Source organism: Sphaeramia orbicularis, chromosome 13 (assembly GCF_902148855.1).
Source record: "Sphaeramia orbicularis chromosome 13, fSphaOr1.1, whole genome shotgun sequence".
In the NCBI taxonomy this organism is placed as follows: Eukaryota; Metazoa; Chordata; class Actinopteri; order Kurtiformes; family Apogonidae; genus Sphaeramia; species Sphaeramia orbicularis.
Window position 1 is genome coordinate 33410639 of NC_043969.1, and position 13689 is coordinate 33424327.

At 40.1% G+C, this 13689-nt stretch overlaps 1 protein-coding gene across 2 annotated transcripts in view; it reads left to right on the forward strand.

The window, feature by feature from the left end:
* The window catches only part of robo1 (roundabout, axon guidance receptor, homolog 1 (Drosophila)), a 201816-nt gene that overhangs the window by 105163 nt on the left and 82964 nt on the right, over positions 1–13689 (forward strand). The window lies entirely within an intron of this gene.

The window sequence follows — 13689 nt, forward strand, 5'->3', positions numbered from 1 at the left end:
TGTAGAATATATCAACCTAATCTACAGAATAAAATATGGATATTGTACATTTGCAGCCCACAAATGTGTGTAATTACATTTCTGAACTAAAAATAAGCTTTATATCTATACGTGTACATCAGCATTACAGTGTTTTAACCGCTCCTGCTGGTTTTCCACTGCGTCTTTCATTAAATTACATTCATATGTAAGTATTAAATGTTTTTTATGGTTAGGTTTAGCCCTGTCAGCACTTGGTTAGCGAAGGATACCGGGGCTTGGTTTAATATCAGGAAAATCTCACAAAACTCTTCCCTTACAAAGTATTTAGTAATATTTAAACCAAACCACAATCTTTTCCTAAACCTAACCAAATCAAAGTTCTAGATATTTTGCATTCACCACTTAATCCGACCACCCCCTGTCTGTGGAGGAAAGGCAAAAAGAAGGTTCTGGTGACTGGGTTAGCAAAAACACCAGAATGATGAAATACATGTTGAGAGAAATATTGAGACATATTTTAGGGAAACATACAGATCATATGTCAGTGTTTCATAGCAACTTCACAGAATATAGCTAGCGGTATAACCTTTTCTATAAGTTTGGACTAGATTCTTGCTGCAAAACTAAAGAAAGTTTTTCTATGATTGGATTCTTTATCCTCCAAAGAATGTTCACAATATTTGAGTGTTTCTTAGATTGAAGTGCTGTGAACCATTCCTTTATGCGAAAGGGAGAAAAGGGAAATTCGGATGAGCTCAAACTAGAGAAAGGATACACTTGGCCAGCTTATTGATTTCCCCCATCCCTGCCTCCATCGCCCCACCCCTGTATCTATCCTTCCCTCTCCAATAGACTGCTGATGAGCCTGCTCCCCACAGACCCACTGCCAGCCACAGTCAGTCAGGGTCCTCTCCGTCCATTTCTAGCCCTGCTAGGCAGAAGATTTCTCCCGAGGCAACAAGGAACAAGGCATATTCTGTTACAGCCAGCGCAGGAGAAAGAAAAACGTACTGTTACTAGATATGAGTGAAATCAAATCTGTTTGACTTGCCCGGCAGCTATGACCATTTTCCATGCAGACAGAGAATGTTAGGATTGAGTGAATGGAATGCAGTTACTCACCCTGCACCTGACAGATTTATAGGACTGGCAGTATTTTAAGTAGATCAGATAATGAATTATTTTATTTTCATGAAGAGCAGGGTAGGAAATGAATGGTAGAAGCACACATCTCTCAGGTATCCAATATAGGTTTTCAGAGCTACTTTTTTTAAACAACTGCCTACTTTTTCTTCCCCATGTGATACCTGTTTTTCGTCTGAGCTATATTTTTAGTAATGATACAGCCTGGATCAGCTGTCAGGTCAAATTGGGCACCAAGAGGTGAAGTTTTGTCCCTTCCTCATACTCTCAGTGTCCTATATCTTGCCAAATGTGTGCAATGAGCAAGTGCACAGCAGGCCGAGGGTAGAATGTGTTCACTCTAAAGCTGCTCTCGGATGTCTAAACTAACATTCAGCCTGCACTTCAAAGGCCTGTGGGCGTTGACACACTGCCCTCCTTTGTGTTAGCGTGTATCTGAGTAAATTGAAATTGAGGAGCGAAAGATGGGGCAGAGAAAACAATGGGCTATAAACAAACCTTGAGTCTGGGCTCCAGAACAGCTGGTGCTGTCTTGTGAGTGTGCGGTGTTTGCCTCAGCAGTGTGACAGATGTACTGTAAGCCCCTTTGCTCCTTTTATTGTCTGTGTGCCTTATGTATGTGTGACTGGTAAAGGAAAAGGGGAACTTTCCAGACTACAAGTTTTTCAAGTCATGTTATTTTGTGTGTTCCACTCACCATCTTTGGGCATATCCAATCAAATATGTCTCCTTTTTTTGATCTGTGTCTTTGAGTTTTTCTGCCATTCTTCTTCACAAACACACACACCACCCAGAGTTTAACAAGTATGTTGCAGCCCAAAAGTGGACCCTTTGCTAATGAGAGCGTGTAGCACAATTACAGTGTCTTTGCTTAGTGGCTCAGGTTTGACAGTCCCACTCAGGCAGTCTTCCTTTTTTCCACCCACCAACATGATACTGGATAGCTGGCAGTCCCACTAATTGGATGGTACTGAGCTGTGTGGAGCTTAGTGTCCCTCCTTACTCCATCTGGGCTGGTGCTGTGGATATGGTGGATGTTAATGTGAGATGCCGCAAGCTTCATCATCTGGTATCAGTCACTCTGTAATTGGAACAGCGGTAGTGGTTCGTCGTTGCCTTCCCAGGCCCGGTTATAACCCCACCCACGCTCTAATGGCGGATGGGGCTCTCCATTCCCAACCATGTGTGGAGGAAAATTCCTGCAGAAGGAGAAGAAGGGAAAATGGAGGGAATGAAAGGGAACCAGAAGAGGAGTTTGATGTCTTGTTTCCTGTCCTAGTTATGGTGGTACCCGTCTGGTTGCCAGGCTTTTTTGCCCCGCCAATGACTCCCCAAATCCTCACCCATCCCCCATAGTTTCTGCCATTAAAATGATGATGGATTGATCTCAACCAGCGGAAATGACTTCTTAACGCCCACATGGTTCGGCAGTGCATAGATGGGGGCAGTGCCTCGTCAAAGCTAGTTATTGTTTTTTGTGCATGTTTGTGAAATGTACCGTAATAAAAATTCCCAATGCACTCCCTTTCTTCCCAAAATTTTATATTTGTATTTTAAAATGTTTTTTGTTGGGTTTCATTGGGTTCATTTTTATTACCATATGTGCATAATACCATGTGTGTGCGGGGGCATTTCTCTGTGTGTGTGAGTGTCTGTGCTCTTTATAAATGGCAGCTTGTGGAGCTAATTAAAAGGCCTTGTGTAGGACAGAACCATTCATCTTAGTGATGGGCCCAAGCTGTCACTTAACCCACAGTCCTGTGGGGGAATGAACTGCTGTTGGTTAAGTTAAGGACACAACGTCTTTTTTTTGTCATCCCAAACATCTTATGCTCAGGTTAAAAATCTGTCCCTAATTTACTGTGGTATGAACAAAAGTACAAAGGCATAATGTGTTGATTCTCATTAATCCTTTCCTTTTCCATTAGTCTATTTGTCCATGACAGGAAGAAATTCCATCCCCAAAGGTGACGACAGCACTTATTGTCAGGATGTTCCGCCTCAGATATGCAGAACTTCCCCAGTAAATTTTCTGTGCTCAGCGGGGTTTTTTCGATCACAGGCCAATATTATTGGCTGTGATGGAAGTGATGAAGAATGCTGGAAATGGAATTTGAAACTGATGCCTCTTTAGCATGCATCTCAGGCATATGCTGCATGTGCTTTGCCCTCTCTTGCTTGCCCCTTGCCCCTTGCTCCACGGGTGAACCCAGGATGCCTGTCCCTTTGCCCTCTCATTACCAACTCGGGCCCAGGGGTGCTGCCAGGGCACTGAGAGGTGAAGCAATACAATGCTGCTTTGGCTGTCAATGACACACAGGTATATGGTTAAAAACCCCATTTTACATTATCATGGATGAGCAATCTGGCAGTTATTGATTATGGATGATGAAAGTTGATAGAGCTCCCCAGACCTTCACAACCTCATCTATGGATGCACAAAGTAACTGCATTTATGCAAGGCTGGCGCATGACAACATTCTTCCTACTTTAGGTTATTTTAGGACTGGTTTGTCCTGACTAGTAGGAGAAAACACCCAATTATTTGTCTGCCCATTGCAAGAACATCAACAGCTGCTAATTATACAAAATAATTGTGTATGCAGGTTTTTAAATGGATGTAATTCCACTGAAAATGGGTGATTGACTCCTTTTAGTGAGAGCAGACAATTTTGCTTTTCTGTTTTTAATTTCAGTGTGTCATGTTTGATGTCAAAAATGCACTGGAAAACAGGGAACTGTATATTCCCTGTGAATTACTCACAAATCATTGTAAGCTTTGACAATATGAAGCCTAAAAATATTATTTTACATCATTCTTGGTCACAAATAACAAAAAATAATGCTAACCATTTGTGCAATACACTGCATAGAGCTGGTAAAAGGAGACCTGGTTATAGCCAGGTGTCTTGCTTCTATCAGTGCCAATCAGGAGCTGAATATTGCAGAGTTATGTGACCTGGGAATGAATGCCGTTTGTTGCCAATTGTACACTTTCACAGTAAAGACAAAACCCAGATGTTAATGGGGTTTGTCCAGGGTGAAGGGGGTGTAAGTTTGGTGCCTTGAGCTTATTATTTCTAACACTACGAGGTTAAAAAGGTTCCAACATGTAGAAAAACAGATTATTACAAGTTATTTGCCAGGGTGTTTGGTGAGATGTAAGTGCAAAAGACCTGGATGGCGAGTCACACTGTGAACAATCTTTCATCGCTTGTGCTAAGAGACAGGTGGTGCAGTGAAATGGTTAGTGATTTAAACACAGTTTGGCATTTTGACTGATAGTTCTCTCTATGCATTGCAAGCTAAACCCAGGTCTTCCTGCCCTTTGCCCTGGACAGCCCTCCCACCAAGCAGCAATACTAGTTTTTCTTCTGCTGTTGTGCCATTTAAGATCATATTACAACAATCGCCTCCTCTTAAGGTTTTTCACACACGGAGCACTGTCTAAATCCATGTGTGAACAAAGGGGTATAGACTGTACCTGCCACTGGAATCAAAGGCTCAGGTCTTTAGGCTCAACACAAGTATTCTCAAGCACAAAACATGCTTACAAAGAACAATGTGAGCTCCTGTCTCTTCTTGTCCGGCTAGATATAATGTACTGTATATACTATAAGCCCTTATCCCCATGTGGCCTTTTGTTGGTGGTATTTGTTTGTGTATGCCGATGGAAATTTTTTTCAGATTTCCATAAATTTCCATAGAAATTTGTGAAATTGAGTGCGGCTGCAACACCTGCAGTGCACATAAAAGCAACACGTGTCTCTATGTATGTTTTTTCTGTTTGTTTGTAGTGGAAAAAGGTCATTCCCTGAGGGGGCCTGTTGCACAGAGACACACAGGGAGCAAGGGGTCACCACAGAGGGAGGGGAGGTACGAACCCTCACCTCCACATGAACCTTAAACCAGTGAGAGACGGACTGGGGGGAGGTCGAGACTTGAGCTTGAACATACGTCTGCAGGGCCCCAGACAAATGATAGGGATTTCCTCTGCCATACTGACCACGTCTGACTGTCTAAGCTCTTATCTTTTATCTGTCTGTCTGCTGTCTTGAGGAACTGGAGTACCATCTTAACTAGCATGTCTTATACCCACAGTTTACAATTATAATAAACAGAGCTCAAGAAACAAAGTCAGAGAGCTCAAAAAGAAAGTTGGCTGTGACGTTCATTGTCAGAGATTGCCTTTTTTACAGCTCTCTCTATTTGTTAGGTTTTGCAGACATTCCTGGTAAATGTTGGAAGGCACATTTTCACAGTTATAATATGTTCCAGGAAAGGGAGGAAGAAAAAAAAAAAAGAAGTCATGTGAAGCAATACTTTTTCAGCAAAGCACACATTCTCTATTCCAGGTCAGTTAATGAGCAGGTGGAAAGCCATTAAATCTGGATGTCTAAAACTTTGCACAGAGTAACGGTTTAATTTAGTCAGTTTGCTGTCAATTTACAAGCACTTTTTTAAAAACGATCGTTGTATGAACCTGCTCAAATATGGAGACTCCGCTTGATTGTTAGATTGCTCATGGTGTGAACTCTGTGTGGAAGCTGGAAGTATTAATGGAGTGGAGCAGCATGAATCTCTCCACAGGGTGATGTTGAGAGTTCAGAGATATGGGCTGTGTGTGTGTGTGTGTGTGTGTGTGTGTGTGTGTGTGTGTGTGTGTGTGTGTGTGTGTGTGTGTGTGTGCGCGCGCGCGCGAGTGCCGCTGGGTGATGGATGGACAGAGTTGGGGTTAAAGCAGGGTCACCCTGTTTGTTTTGTTGTGTTTAGGTGGAGATGGGGCCTCAAAGCTGCTTTACTCTGTGTTAATAAGCTCTGTTTGCCACACTTCATCACCATACCTCAAAGTCTGATGGGATGTGTGTGCAACCTGCCCCCTTCCCTTCCTTGTAGTGCTCTCTCCGACACACCCCCTTCCACACCGATACACACGCACACATATTTCCAGATGAGGGTTGAAAGATACTAAATCACTATCTTCAGGTAAGTATGAGTGATTGTTGTTCCTAATAACTAATTGGTCCCTCTTGGATGCAGTTAGCTACGTTATCAGCGGTGTTCCACAGCACTTGTCAGTCTCTTCATCTATCAGCGGAGGATCCTTGAGCTTTCTTGCCGGCATGCAGTCACGCTATTAGTCGTAACTGTAATATCTCACCTTCAGTGAAATCACTAAATTTCCCTTGGAAAGAAAAACCACACTGACGGCCAACTCCGCTGATGAAAGTAAATATGGCGTCATGGACTCAGAGGAATAGTATAAGCTTTTATCCTTGCGTATCATCTGCTCCATCATAAGCTGTTTATATACGCCAATATATAAGTACTGCTCTACTATTCTCCAAGGCTTAAAAAACACTGGTGGAGCAGGAGTTAAGTACTTTCTGCTCTACTTTTACTCCTTTGCATTGCACCGGTAAATATTGCCCTTTTTACTCCACTACACTCATGTTTTATATCCTCATCCAACATGATGCCGTTCTCAGCCCATCACCTGTTCCGAGGAGTTTCCACGCAAAATAAAATCTCAGCAACTCTGTAATGAAACTAAATGTAATAGCCAAAGCCCTCACCTGGAAGAAGGAAGCTCACTGGGCCATATCCTCACTTTCACGCCAGACTGTGTCCAAATAAACTACATATATGTAAGCAGTGTTCCCCAGCAAACCTCTCCATTTATCTTCTCAGCCTGACATGGCTTATCTAGTTACCAGCATGTCAACTTCAGCAAATTATCATATAAAGCAAAAGTAGCAGCACATTCCATGTCGTAGTTTGTAAGCAGTGAGTAGCTATGTGCATAGGCACAGTCATGTCAGTGTTGTATTTGGTTTGTTCTTTGTGTTGCATTAACATACGTTTGGCTTGTGGTCAAATGCCTGCAGTGTTTTTGTCTGTTTTTGTTCAAAGTGGCATTGTTTCTTAAATTTAAAGGGGTCATATTTTGCTAAACCCACTTTTATTAGTCTGTGTTACATTTATTTGTGTATTTAGGGACCCTAATAGTTCAAAAAGTTTAAATCGGAACCCTCCAGGTGCTGCAAAGCCATCTTTATATTCATTCCGGCAAAAATCGATTGGATTTCTACAACCTGTTTCAATTCCGTCTTAATTTGCTATGCTTTATAACTAGTTATGTCACACCATTTGCACATACAGTTGAGGAAAAAAATTATTAGACCACCCCATGTTTTCTTCAATTTCCTGTTCATTTTAATGCCTGGTACAATTAAAGGTACATTTGTTTGGACAAATATAATGATAACAACAAAAATAGCTCATAAGAGTTTAATTTCAGAACTGATACCTAACCATTTTCCATGTTTTCTTGATAATAACTAAAATCGCTAAAGTTCTTACATCAGCGCTTTTAGGCATTCCATGTTTTCTTTTCTGTCTGTTTTAGTCACATGATACACACAGGAGTTAATACTTGATTGCATAAACATTGTTTTTAATGACTTTTGATAGTCTAACAACTTTTTCCGTGACTGTATAAGGTCAAGACTACCGACGACCATTTCTCTCCATAATTGTTTGTCAGCAGCAGCGGTTGTAGTCCATACTGAAAATATGTCCAGACTTTGAGCCAGTTACCTAAAATGTTCAGCTGTTGGTTGTATTAACGAATACAAGTGGTTGAACAGGACAGAGCAGCACAGCCAACAACCTTGAGGGGGTGGGGCCTGAAGTGGCTCATGTGCATTTAAAGGGCCAGCGCTCAAAACTACTTTTCTGGTGTCATTACTGAGAAATAGGGTTGAAGATGGACCTGTGGAGTTTAATTAATGAAGAATTCAGACCCAAGTATAGCATTTACAGTTTATGTAGACCACAGGGAGATGTTTTAAAATGAATGATTCCATTTAAAAAAAGCAAAATATCACTGCTTTAAATGGAAAAACTCAGCGAAGATGGATCTTTGTGGCAATGCCTTCTCACAGCCTAAATCAAATAAATGGATATAGTGACTGTTAATTTGTCTCTGTCAAATTTGCGCACAGAGGCACCTGTTATCAGCAGAGTTCCACCACCAAGTAGTATTCAGACAGTTGTATTAATCCTTTCTTTATAACAAATCACCTCCCTCTTAACCTTTGGGAAAAAACAGAGAGGAGTGACGAATGAGATGGGCAGAGATAATCACACAAGATAATTCTGGTGTTAATGAGCCCTCATGCTATCATCAGAAGTAATGGCTTTCTTCGAAAAAAGGCTTTTATTTATGTCTTCTCTCAGCTGCTGTACCTGTAAACAGCCACTTCTATGGATCCAACATATCCATTTTTGTCTGAACCGTCTGAACTGTGCTGTCTGTTCAAGGTAGAATTTGTGCGGCTACATAAGTGTATCAAAGACAGCAGTGTTATGATAAACTCCATAAAGAAAAGCAGTTTTCTGAGGGATGAAAGCATTCCCATCATACATATCCCTTTGGGACGTGGTTACTCTGAAAGCAGCTCTCCTGCTGACACAGATTTGGGAGATTCCACAGGACCTTAAAATCTCACTGAACATGAGGGAGGGCAACGAAAATACAACAGAGCAGGAGACGTCCGTAACCAGCATAATGTGTTTTCATCAAAGTGAATATTTCCTCTTCCCTGCTCTTTTAATCTTTTATGTATTTTCACCGACAAAATTCTTCTTTGAGGTCTCGCAGTCTGACAGATGTGTTAGTGATAATTAGGTTTACAATAAGCCAGACATTTGAGGATATCCTCCTCCTTTTGAACATTTACTTTCAAGAGTAACTTCGGGTAACTTTTTTTTTTTTTTTCCCCTCTTGAGATAAAAGTCACACAAGAAATTGACAGCGTACAGTGTCTGTCTGTGAGTTCTTCCTTCTCGCTCCCTATTTAACTCACTTGTCTTTCCACATGTTTCTCTGCACCTACTAATTTTGCAGCTCTCCTCTGTCATTACCTGGGACAGAGGTGGGTTCATACGCACTCCACGCTCTGTACTTTTCCTTCCTTCCTCTCCTATTTGCCTCCCATGCAAATAACCGTCACAGTAGTGCTTCGGGTTATCAGCTCCTTGTTCTTATCGTAGCTTTTTTTTTTCCTCTTGTCCGCTGCTCCTTCGTTGAGGTGAGCACAGACAGCTGCGACACAGCGGTATTTAAACATGTCTATGCTCCACAGGCAGTTACATCGCAGAGCCTTTTTACACGAAGAAACAGTTAATGCTCTACAGACTGGAAGGGCATTCTCCTGCTCACTTAAACATGGTCAGCATATGATACAGGAATGCTTAGCCTACTTACTCATCAGTCAGATATAAATACTGTATGATTAATGGCTGAACGGCTTATTAATTACAACGCGGATCAAGTGATCTACTTCTGTGGTTTGCTCTTGAACAAAGGTTATTGAGGTTTTTGTGGGGGGGGGGTTTTCCCCCACAAGTTCGACCCATCTTGAGGTCAGAGTTCACAACTTAAAATAGTCAGGTCAACATAGGGTGTATTTTCCATGCTTTAACACTAACACTCTTCTTAAATTGGTAATACTGGAAAAAATACTCGTCTTTGAAGGTAGGTCAGTATGTATGTGTGTTAAAGATATGCACAAGTTGAATGGGGTTTTCTATTTTAAAATTCTCCCAAGGATAAAAGCAAGGTCAGTGGCGTTACATATGAGCATAAACAGCCATTTCAGTGTTGTGCTGTGTTTAGACAGGTGTTAAAAGGGAGGGTAAATGCATCTAAGTACTGTTTACACACATATTCCTGCCAACCAGCCATTTTCCATGGGCTATATTCCTTTGGTAAATCATCAACACTGTCTTTCCTACAGCATTTTCCACACAGTTTATTATGCTAATTGCAGTGTAGTCATGCTAGTGTTAGGCAAGTGTGCATAATGTCTCTGTGTGCACACAGTGACACACGTATTTGTGTACAGTTATGTGCCTGGAATTTGAACAAGATTTAAGACTGCTGCTTACATAAATTCCCTTGTGCTGTTTTTCATTGTTGTGTTTCCATTCTGCACATCTGATCCGTTATCTTTTCCACACCGCTTGGTTGAAATTGAGTGGGATAGAAAATGAAACTGTAAGTACACAGATAGTCAAGTCAAGCAGAGAGTAGAAGGGCTAGGAGTGTAGTGGCCTAGAAGTGAGAGCTTTGGTAGAGATAATCTCTTTTATGCCTTTAATTTTGGAGGATTAGTAACCTACATTCTCCCCTCTCATCCCTCCGACACCAGCCTTTTATGGGTGGACAGTTCACTCTTGTATTTTTGCTTGCTTTTTTGCTCAGTTTCTAATTTTTCTAGTGATGCTTTCAAGAGTGCATACATAAGAATTATTATTGTCATGAAAAGGACAGAGTTTATTTTGTTTTTTTTAATAGGTGTATTATTGTTATGAAATGGAAAGAGTTTATTTTTGTTTTTGATATGTGCACTATTACTGCTATGAAAAGGACTGAAAAATGGACAGTCTACCCTTGATATGTATAGCAGTTTTGTGTTTTTTGCATAGACAGAATTTAGTCTGATATGTCAGGATTTTTGGGTTACATATGGGGTCTGACATAGGAATTTAGGATAGGTGAAGGATGGGGTAAAGGGGTCGGGAGATTATAAATTAAACTTCATCCTGCTCCTTCTCTAATGTTTAATTTTCTTTTTATATAATTCTTTTGTTGTTTGATTTTAATGCAATATTCAAAATAAACTAGAAAAGCACTTGGAGAGCGCAGAGGTGGATCAGTCTCCTCCTCCCCCCTCCCCCCTCCCCCTGATCACCACCTAAATTTAACCATTTGTTCCTTGTGCCAGTATCAATATTTCCTGAAAATTTCATCAACATCCGCCCATAACTTTTTGAATTATCTTGCTAACAGTCAAACAAACAAACAAATAGACAAACCCTATGAAAACATAACCTTTTTGGTGGAGGTAATACCAATTGCAACTGTATCATACATTTTTATTAAATGCCTGAACACTGGGAGCAATACTGTGATTTTGTGCTATTGCAAACCATAAATTACTTGAAATTTGCACACAAAAGTGGAATCAAATACAGTGTGTTACATCTAAAATGTGTCCATAAGCTCTTGCGAGTGTCAGTCATATAGTTGTCATTATGTAATACACATCAGTATTTAAGCGCGCGCACACACACACACACACACACACACACACTGAACCAATCCAGCATGATGAATTCCTATCACCTACTGTTGTCCTCCATTGATCGTCAAACAGAGGCCGACATTGATTGCGGTCACCCACAGATTACAATCAGAAAGATGCACAGTCTGAGGTCTTCTTTAAGCCCGAGGACACAAAAGACGGATGCTGAGCAGTAAAATTCCTGCATCTCAATTTGTCCAGATGTCTCTCTGCAATCTTCTTCCATTCCATGTCTTCTGCTAATACACTGTGTTTTTCAAGTTTTCGTTGGTTCTTTTCAGTGCCTTGGAAGGAGCTGGCATTATTAGAGCTATTTTCTTCTGCATAAATCAAAGTGTTTGATGATGAATGACTTTGAATTCTCTGTGCCGCTTTGTAATTGCTGACAGAGAAATGGCTTTTTTTTTTTGCCACAGCATGAAAATACATTGATTTATTAAAAGCATATTTCATAATGTGCTTTCAGGATCTGTACTAATTTTTATTGATGTCTTCATTTGATAACCACATCACCACACTGAATGAACTCCGGCTCCTCTTTAGATTTACACTGGACCCATGTGTGCGCTCGCAATAATTCAAGTCTTTATTCTAGTGACCTGAAATGAAAAGGGCCTTTATGTGAAATTTTTATTACCATATTCCATATATTATACGGAAATGTATCTCACCCTATAGGATTTAATGAATAAAGATACATTTATATAGCTTTAAAGGCAACAGCATAGGTGTTTGGGATAAATGTTGTGTTTTGCAAAAGGCTGAGGAATGGAGAGGAGATAGTGGTCTGACAGAATGTGGAGCAAATTGAGAAAAAGATCAAAAGACATGATAAGGCATAAAATATTCTGGTCAGAGATAAGTGAGCAGAAACATGGGAGTGAGGCTGACATCTCTGGTTGCTGTGTGAGATTGTGTGTTGTACTGCATGACTGACGGCACTTCATCACAGGAAATCTTGACAAAATTATTCAAAAAAAGTTGATGAAATATGCATTTTTAACACTAATTTCCTATCACACCAAAGATGTTATTCCTAACCAGGAGTGCATGTACCGGTTATGCAGCACTTGTTAAGGTGGCTGGAGAGAAATCTATGACAGTAACCCATGACATTAAAGTGAAAAAAACACTAACTAGCAGATCAGAGGTTGCAGACCCTCAAGCCTTTGGGACATATTCACGACACTGAATAAAACACTAAAAGAAACCTATTTTATGAATCGATGCATAGACAGATAGATAGACAGTCAGACAGGTGGAGTGAACTGAATATATTTAAATGTTATGTTGACTTGCAGTAACATGACATTTGAGCTAACACTCAATAGTTGGGCACAAAAACAAAAACAAGGGGTGCCATTCACAACACACCTCACCCTTTGTACGTATTATAGCTTATTTTGGCATCGATCCAGCTGATGTCATCATGTCTATGCCTGTGCTGATGTCAACATATCAATTGCTTTTATGTATGTACCATGTTTGAAGTAAACTGAAACAAAATATATGTTTTTATAGACATTTGAAATTTCGCTCATTATAAGCAAAGGGGGAAAAAATCTTGAAAATTCATAAAAAATTGTAACTTTGACCTACTTTTGCCTAAATGTAATCACATCTATTCTGAGTCACTGGCATTCTATAAACCCAATTTGGTATGATTTTAACCAACCGTTTTGCTGCTACAGACATTTGTAATTTTGCCCATTATAAGGAAATGGGCGGAGAAAAAAAACGCTTTAAAAATTCATAAAAAATTGGAACTTTGACCTAGTTTTCCCAAAATGTAATCATTTCTCTTCTGGGTCACTGGCAATGTATAAACCAAATTTGGTATGAATTCAACCAATAGTTTTGCTGCTAGAGTGTTAAACAAACAAACTGAACCAAAAACAATACCCCTTGCTTTCCCTTCAGGGAGGCGGGGTGATAAAATGCCAGATATGTTCAGATAGTCTGCTAAATGTGTAAAATTCTTTATATAGTTTGCTAAAACCAATAGATATACAGTATATATTAAAAACTGTAGCATGAATGAATGGTTTAAGTAGTAAGCTAACATTATTAATACTATGGTCAGCTCAGGATGTCAATAAACATCTATAACATTGATCTGGGTATGTAATAAAATAGTTGGACTCATTTGTGGTCAACAGTAGAAACAACTAAAACCAACAGATTAATGGTAAAAGGAACAAATGTCGTGGATCAACAGTTAAAACAGAAATCAACAGAGTTAACAGTGGAATAAATACTTCACCAAAACAAACGGTATATATTTCAGCATAATTAATAGTGTTAAAACACACAGCATTTATGACTTTTATTACATGCAGTAATATGATCAGTAGCTGTGTCAAATGGGGGAGGGGCTTTGAGGTTAAAAGACTGATGACCCTGTCTTTTT